This window comes from Glycine max, chromosome 11, assembly GCF_000004515.6.
Source record: "Glycine max cultivar Williams 82 chromosome 11, Glycine_max_v4.0, whole genome shotgun sequence".
Classification (NCBI taxonomy): Eukaryota; Viridiplantae; Streptophyta; class Magnoliopsida; order Fabales; family Fabaceae; genus Glycine; species Glycine max.
Window position 1 is genome coordinate 4,217,539 of NC_038247.2, and position 9,825 is coordinate 4,227,363.

The following is a 9,825-nucleotide window of genomic DNA, read 5'->3' on the forward strand; positions in this document are numbered from 1 at the left end:
GAAATTAGGATGAGTATACATTTTAAAAATACTAATTTAATAATATAAAAGATAAACCAGTTTGTCAAATTATAAAAGTGTGTTTGAAGAGTTAATATAATTTTAATTTTTTTAATGAATTTGTATATTTTAATTATAAATTTTTTAAAAAAAATAAATGAAAAATTAATTTTTTTTCAAAATAATTTAATATATAAATTTGAATAAACATTAACCTAAAAATATATGAAAAATTTAATTTTGTTAATTGTTTGCAATATATGATATATTTTTAATTATGCATAATTTTGTTAAGAAAACAACTCATGTTTAAAATTAATATATAAAATAGTAATTTTGAAGTAAACAATAACACAACAAATAGTAACTTTATTATCTGTCTATAAAGTATATTTATCTTTAAAAATGAATGAAAAATGAATTAAGGTGATAATGTGATAGTAAAAGAAAGTATAAAATAGTAAAATACCACAAGAAAATAAAGCATTTTTTTAATCAAATCACATGAGGTTACAATATAATTGAAGAAATTACACTTTTTTCTTTGAGAGAGTTTTTCAAATTATACTTCCATCTTTGTATCCTCAAAATTTATATTTTTTTATCAAGATAAAAGAATAAAAAAATTATCGATTTACCATGTCAATAATTGATTGTCTTCACTCAAATCGGTTTTTTTGTTAAAACAGTTGATTTCCAAACTTGATAAAAAAAAATTAACAGCCAAAGAAAATATATTACCAGAAAAGATAAGGTACGAGAGGTATCGAGAACAACATAGAAGCTCCCAAAGTGAACGAGCTGAAACCAAACAGGATTACATGAAAACTACCTAGAGTATCACAAACGAGAAATGTGTTAAATGTTGAAAATATCTCATGAGAGAGAAATTAAAATAAGGTGAAACTCATTTTTTTTTCATCTGTTCATTTTTCGTGGTTCAAAAGTCCAAACAATTGATTTTTTTTTTTTTATCTCCTCCTTTCATTTCTCTGTTGTACCAAACACAGGTAAGTTTCATATTGCACACGAAACTAATAGTGTTGTTGGTATCTTCGCAGTGTAGAGCTCTCGTAACCATTTGATATCACAAGGTTGGATTATATCAATCACTCGAATAGTACTGTTTGGAAATCTTACTGTGTGACACACTATGTTCCTTAATTTTTGTTTTTGCCTTACTTTTCACAGCGTACTAAAAACACATTAAAATAGTTTGTCTTTCAGAACATTAAAATAGATTTAAATATAACATATATTGATGACATTGATGTTTTAAGAAAGGAAAGTATATATTTAAGAGAAAAAAGAAAAAAATATAATTTACACGTATTTTAAGATAGAAAAAATGCAATTTCCTCAATATAATCTACCACAAAAGAAATAAAGGGTTAGTTAAGTTCACAAGCTAGCTGCCTCTGGTACTGTTTCCCAGAACTTCACCGATTTAAAAGCATCGGTGAGAAGTTACCATCACGCACCCCTCGTTATTAATGTGATGGTTCACCCTAAAAGGTGACAATGTATTTGGATTTGGAGGTTAGGGAGTATAGTAACCTCAACCATAAAATAACTATCACAGAGTCACACACTCTAGAGGATGGGGTTGGTGCAGTCACGTGGACCAACTTTTTTTTATCTCCAAAGTTTCCACAAGCTAATAAATGATCCCCCTTACGAAAAATAAAACTTACATTAACTACTTTAAGCATTTTTTGAATTATTTTTAATTAAAAATATAGTTTTGTTTCAATTATCTTCACAATAAATCAAAACAAAAGTAAAATTTTAATTTTAATTAAGGAACAATATAAAAATGCTTAAACTATTATTGAGGCTTAGGGTACGTTTGTTTGAAGAGAAAAATGATAAAAAAAATATAGAACTCACAATTTTACATTTTCCTTTAATTTAAAAAAATTATCTCAATTCACTTTTTTATTTATTTCTTTTCTCTCTAACAAACCAATTCTTAATCTGTGGACTTTAGCAGTACTACACTATCAAGCATACAAAGAATTGACCGCGTAACTGGTAGGTTTGTCGAAGTAGTACCCAAAAAGTTAGGAGAATCCTAGAAATTGCTTTAAAAATAGAAATGAGATTGTTATTATTTATTTAGCCACCGCCAATGCTAAGAAAAAGCCGGCACTTGATATTTTCCTTTTGTTATTTTTCTTAACATCTGTTTGTAGCATTGGATGCATGCACATGATAGCATCTTACAAGCACTTGTGAAAATTTTGATGATGACCGTCCCAAATGTTTTTTGCCCACCACTGTTGAGTTTATACTAAATCAAATATAAAAGAATGCTTGTACTTAATTGTTCTATTTAAGGGAGCAGCATCAACCGTTGATTCGACATAAAAAGTGATAATCAACAACGAGAGAGACCCTTTGGTCAAACATAGCTACGTGTCAAGAAATGAAGAAAGATGCATTGATTAAGGCATATTGCAAATTTTTTGAGCTAAGAAAGAGAGAAGAACCGAAATGGAGCTTAATAAATCCTTTGCACATGCATCCTGTTATTTTTCCTTTGGTTTTATTTTGGCCTCAAAACCTCAACTACGAAAGCCCTTGATTGGTGAGTATAATTCGGATAAAGTTATCCCTTTCTTATTTCTTATTATGTGCGTGCAGTGAGTTAAATAATTAAATTTTATATAGAGAATTATATTCATAGTTATTGTGATTAAAATAAGGTGTCAAATTGCATATTAACGGTCACTTTCTGACCCTGAGCACGTGACCCACACACTGATATTCCCCCAAAGTGCAATATACTAATACTATAGCTATAAACCACCAAAGATATTGGCGCAAAGAGAGGAAATTAAGTAGGGTGATACAAAACAACTGTCATGTGGAGTTGGCCTATAGAACTTGGACCATTTCCATGAAAGAAATTAAACTGGGTTTAATATCTGACATGATCATTGGTTGGTAAAGATAAAATAGGGTCAACGACTTTGTGTTAATATTAAATATTGATAACAAGCAGATTACTGTGTGAAACCGTTTTTTACCTGTTTGGACGGAGGATAAATATTATAACTGATTCAAAGATAATTTTAATTTGTAGAGATATTGAAGTCTGGTTTTGGGACTGGTTCGGTTATGGTGAGATCATAACCATGCAAATATAACTATGTAGTACAAGCTTAAGGTACACTTTGTACCTAATTAATATATTTATGCTGACCGGTAAAAAATTATTGAGAATTGATTGATTCGAGAGTTAAATGTCCTAATTATGATAATTAAAAAAATTAATTATAAATAAGAAATGTATCTTTGAAAACAGTTAAAACTATAAACGTGGATCATTAGATCTTAGGTAAATAGTCAAGATTAAAATAATACACATGATGTTTTAAAATAATCATGTAAACACTAAATAATTTTTAATCTGAAGAGTCGAGATTTAAAATTCTTACATTCTTAAAAGTAAAATTATTTTCACTTTGATACAGGCTTCTTGTATAACTCATGTATTTGACAATGGGAAAAATAGATAAAAAAAAAGTGTAAATACAATAAATAATGTGATATAACAAGATAAAAAAAAAATAAGAAAATAGAATGTGAAAGGTGTTTATGGATTTTCTTTTTGTACAGCCAAAGGTGTTTATGTATAAAAATGGGATCTCCATATCATTTAGATTTACAATCATACATAAAATAATGCCCACAGTAATAAGCAAAACCCGAATCCCCACCACACAACTCATTTACTTGATTAAGAAAACGATCCACTTGAAACCGTCTTAGTTTGGAAGCAACTTCAACGCCACTCATTCCCCTCATATCCTATGCGAAGAATCTAACTTTGTTGGCCTTTTGGGGTGTTTACATGGCCCATTTTTCACACTTGCTTTCAAAAGAAAAGCCCCCTCCTTTGGGAACCACCGTTCTGTTTTTGTTTTCTCAATTGTACTTTTCTTGAGAGGGAGACTTTCTTAGGCTTTAGCATAAAAATTATGCATAAATAATCTTAATTTGTGGATGAGAATCCATGTGCAACTTTCAAATAATAATATTAAATCAGCAAGGTTCTTTAAATGAGAGAGGGTGATATTTTTGTTCTTGGCCAACAACGTTGCATGGTCCTTTAATTTGAACATATTGTGCCGTAGGCACAAAGGTTAGGATTAGATCGGTTCGGGAAGACTTTTGAGGAAGGCATGGACCAATTAGCATGGTCACTGACCTTATCGTAAGCTACAAAAGAAGAAAATGTAGAAGGAAAGGTCAGCAACAATTTGTGGTTGAGTGAGTGAGGAACCATTTGGAGATTCTCCACACTTGTCGTGAGATAGATGAAATCTTCTCATGTACGTGGATTTAGCAGACAATGTATTGTAGGGGTCCATCTACCAAATGGAGGGTGGGGGTTGTGGGCTACATTGCTTCTTTGTCTTTCTCAAATTAACCTACAACTTGCAACCATTTTTCTTCTTAATCAATGATTTTCTCAACAAACGAAAACGAATTTGTCAATAAAATTCCAAAATGTGTGTTCCGCTCTCGTTTTCTACCTAGTATAGTATGGGGTACATAGTGTTCACCCCAGATTTGGTCACGTCTAATGAACAGAACCGTGACATCTAAGTCTAACCACGATCCTAGGTCGGGAGAATTTAGAACCATTAACTACCGTGACAATCATTAAGGGTTTTGATATATACCACTAATCTTTCTTTCTATGTGCATGCATTTTTGTTTAGCATTAAACAGGTGATATTGTATTATCAACAAAAAAAGAAAGAAAAAACAAAGTGGTATTGTATTATCAAAAAGAAAAAAAAAAAGTGGTAATAATATGGAGACAATAAAGTGGGACATAGACGCTTGTCGGGTTGTGATCCGAACGGTGGATCTACACTTTGGACGTGTATTGAGAAATGATCTGATGAGGAGGTCTTCATGGTAATGCAATGCACAAGTACGTACGTCACAATCACAAAGCTTACCAACAAAGGCACAAAGCTAGTAGTACTCCTGAGCAAAGGGGTTCTACTTTCTGTGGCAGAATTTGGTATATTTGCAAAATTTCTCAATTTCTATTTACTAAAATAAGATATTTATATAGTTGATGTCACAATTTAAATTATTTGTTGAAAAATCTAAAATATAATTTATATATTTAAAGTCATTTATTCTTATAGATTTTAACTATAATATGATTTATATATTAAATATATTTATTTAAATAGGGTGAAGAACAAGAAAAAAATGGTGGAAAAAAGAAAGGTGATTGTATTTCATAGAGGGAAAATAAGAGATGAACAAAATTTAAAGACGTGAGACTCACTAATTGTTTACATTCAATTTCGATCTCCTTTTTTTCGTGCTTGTCATTCTTTCTTTTCATATTTTTTACACTATTTCTCACTTATGTTTATTCACCTATTAATTTTTTATTTTTACTTTATTTCTATTTATCTTTCCTATTTTCATTCACCTTAGTTATTCTTTTTCTTCCTACCAAAGGCATCTTAAAGAAACTATTTCGGTGGTTAAAGTGAATATTTAATGTATGATGAAGAGTAAGTCAAAGACAACCATTTCCAAAATATTTATTTGTAATTCTGCCAATTTCTTCCTAGAAAAGGATGGGCCTGCGGCTTGTCTAATTAGGATAGTCAAAAGAGCAGTTTAAAATTAAAAAAAGAAGAAAGACCCTAATCTGATGCTGTTTAAAAGTGTAGAGTGTAGAGAAGAGAAGCCGGCAGTCAAGGTAGAAGTTATATGAGTTCCATTCCATGGACGGTTTTGCTCGTTGACTTTTCTCTGAAAATTATACCTAAAGTCAAGACTAGCAGGTGCGTGCATATTGAAATGGAAAAATGATGAAGATGAACTAGGTTTTGCTTACAGCAATTATTTAATCAAGCAGGAATCTCATTATAGGCTTCTAATCTCACCTCTTGAATCATACCCATGCCACAATCAAAACAAATGTGACGCCAGGATGATGTAATAGAAGTAAGGGGGAGGTAATTTGAAACAAGGGTAAAAATATAAATAGACCAAATAATTTAGATATGCCTCGATCAAAAGTACTCTCTCTTTCTAAAAACAGATAGAGAATGGAAAATGTAGTTTGTAATGGTTATATACTTATACAATGTAATATATTTATTAGTTTTAGAGTACAAGCATGTGATGATAGGAGATTCATCAGATGTGAATGCATGCCTAAAAGAGAATATAATGTGTAGGGTAAGAACCTTTACCTACTTTTTAGTATTATTGAACAGTATATCTGATTATACATATATTAATTGGGACATGAAAAATACATTAATTAAGCTGTCCAAGAAAAGATACGTCACGCCATGTGCTTCACTTATATAAATCTGAACCTATTTTATTTTAATTAAGTGGGTAAAGCTAGTTAAAGGGTCTGCAAGAATATAAATACAAGTTTAAAAGTCTTTCAAACATATAATTAGTGGATTGTGATTAGTTGCTTCAAGTGTATATATATATATTAAATGCAACCCACAAAAAGGCTTAATCATTTATGGTGGGTTATAGTGGGGGAAAGTAAAATAAATAAATAAAAGTGCCTAAAGATGCAATCCCTCTAATATATATAGGTTGTTTTTTTAGTTAAGACTTTCTCCTTGTCCAAGAGAAATGTTAGCTAGCTAGTTGGAGATAGGGGAGAATAGGGAATTAGATGTTGCCTTGGACATATATTGATGGTACCCCAGATAGCAGCTACGTCATGTCTATAACCATAGTTGCTAGAGTAGATTAGATTGGAGTTTTAAATAAGGCTAAGATTAGTGACCCCTCGTGTGAGAGTAAAGATATTGTTAGATATTCCAAAGTGTTGTTTGTGAAAATAAAGTAAGGAAGGAAGGGTATCAAGTAAAGGTGGGAATAGAAGGTTAAAGGCTATACGGAGAGATCAATGAGCATCGATCACTTTCAGAAAGGAAGACGCGTGGGGTGTGAAAAGGACGGAATAAAGTGAAGTTTTAGACGTGAGCTTGATGGCATAGCTTTAAGATCAGATACTAGGAAAATCCCGTGTGGTTCAAGAAATGCTAAAGAGATGCGAAGGACAAGGAAAAGGAAAGAGTGTCACGAAAAGAAACAATTGTAGCCATAGCAATTGCAAATTGCTATCTAATATAATTATACATAGCAATAGCTTTCGGTAACTCATTAGTATTTCCATATATAAAGAAATATCTTAGAGTTCCTTTTCCTTGGCCTACAACTATTCACGGTAGAGGTAGAATAGAATCAATTTACTCAATGGCATGTCCACTTGCCTTTTTTATGCCAACAAATGTGATAACTTCAAAAATGGAGGCCACTGGTCCACACACACAACATAGGGGGGGACGGGTTGGAAAAATAAAAAGGTTGCCTCAAATTTTTAGAATAAATAATTATATATACATTTTACATTGTCATGTATTATAATTAAGTTTATGGAGTTTCAAAAATTATTTCTAATTAGTCGTGGTACTACTGGTACCTATTTAAACTCAAGTAATGATTATGATATTGCCAATTTCAAACGATTGCAACTGCACTACTTTTGGTTTTGTGACTTTGATATACATCCCTATCCTAGGTACATTCTCTTTGGTCTACTTCAATTTCTTGTACAGTTTTCTTTTGTTTTCTTTTCTTTCACCCGCGGTCAATTCCAATCCTTATCGAAGGTTATTTGGTCAAAACCAAATTACATGACCTTGTCTTTGGATAGCACAATGAAGTGATGAGCATCCACAATTCAACAGAGAAATTGAGAAATACGAACTCTCGGCTTATCTTGGACAGTGGACACTGACATAAAGTAGCCACTTATTTAATGTGCAATTGGTTTTCATCAGATACTATTAACTGCCATCATCAATATCAAACCATCAACTTACTATATGATCCAAAACGAGGTGGGAAAAACAAAAGCAATTTCCTTTTTATTTTGTGAAGAACATTTCTTAATCTAACCAAAGGGCTACTAAATAATTAATGATTTCAATCATTATTCTGTTCAAGACAGCTAGATAGTATAAACTAAAACATTCGAAAAACTGAATAATGATTGAAAAAAACAAAATACTTAAAGAAAAACCATCTATTAAACTAATAAAAATAGTTAGTTATTTTTCAAGTAAAAACTCACAATATGTTAGATGGAAGCATTTCTAATAGTAACGGATAACTATTGACAATACTGACCCCCCTCCCCTTTCCCTTGGTTTGATGGCAGTGGCACCGAAAAAGATAAGTCATGGAAACCTAATGACTTCGATTCGGTGGTTCCTGTGTTTTCCTTTTGAGGAGTGACCACAATTACACAATCGGGAATGAATTGTTAGGTAAATTTTTCAACATGCCCTGGTTCATTGAAAACTTTATATGCATTTCTCCCTCCACAACTATTAAAAACGTTTGATTCGACCTACTAATAATTTAAAGTCCATGAAGAAACAAATTAATGCCTAATATTCACATGATATTTTCATGTGAAATTTCATTTTACTAAGTAAAAAAATGTCACCAACAAAGTTCAGTTGATAAGTAATATATATTTATATTCTATAAAATCCTGAGTTTAATTGTAATATCTCTATAAGCACTTTTTAAATTTTGAGGTCTGTTATTTCCTGATGAAGATTATCTAAACTTTTTATGATAAAAAAAAGTAGATGTCATGTACAAAATTCATATAAAATTATCTATTCCGTAGCAGAAAGATGTCTACAGCTCACAATTACGCGACGTCCGGTTCAAATCCAAAGGCTGCAATGTTTTATGTTGGCTTCATATCATTCAATTTCGTCTTTGTTAAATGTATTATTATTTTAGCTCATCAAAAAAATTAATCACAAAATAATTTTCTCGAGAATTTAAATATTCAATGAATTTATTTTTTGAAAAAAAAATTATCACCAAAATAGTCCTCTACAGTTTGTATGATTAGGATGAATAACGAACGCGAGAAATGTGGAGAAATGAAACAGGAAAGAAGTTGGGAATTCCACACTCATTTTAATAGCAAGCAAATATATGAGGAAAAGAGACTTTAAGGGATGGGGTCCATGGTAGAAATTTCTCTTTCCCATTTGTCACGATTCAAGTACTGGAAGACAGGTAGACCAAAAGAAGAAGAAGCAAAGGAAGAGAGAAGCAAAATTACATTATTTATTTTTCTATTTCTCTCATTTTAACTTTTAAGGGGTAGAGACTGGAGAGTACAGACCAATCGCCATAGTCCCTAATATATATATATATATATATATATATATATATATATATATATATATATATATATATATAAGAGACCAATGACCATAGTGTACATGATCGCTCTTCATTCTTTTCAACTAAAGGGTAAAATTGTCTTTCATTATATATAATTTCTTTACGTTTACTTTTTTATGTGTCATCCAAGTGCTTTTTCAATGAATAATGAATAAGTATTCAAGTGCAATGAAGTATTTAGAGTTAAACCTTGTTTTAAAGAACAAAATAACTAATCCAGAATAGCATCATCCTGTAGATTGATATCTTATGAGTGAAACTGTTCGTCTGTTTATTTAAGCCTTTTGTTAATAAAAAAATTATTAAGCTGATAATGTGATATTAGTTTGATAATACACAATATTTATTGAAAATAACAGGAATCTCTTAATTTTAGTATAGATCATGTAAAATCCTCTAGGCCCATGCTTCGACGTACCCGAACTCAACAGCTTTAAATTTCATAAGCTTACCCTTAAGCTTTCTCCAGTGTCAGGTAAACCGCTAAAGTTCAATGATAAACGCCACATTTACAACAGTAGG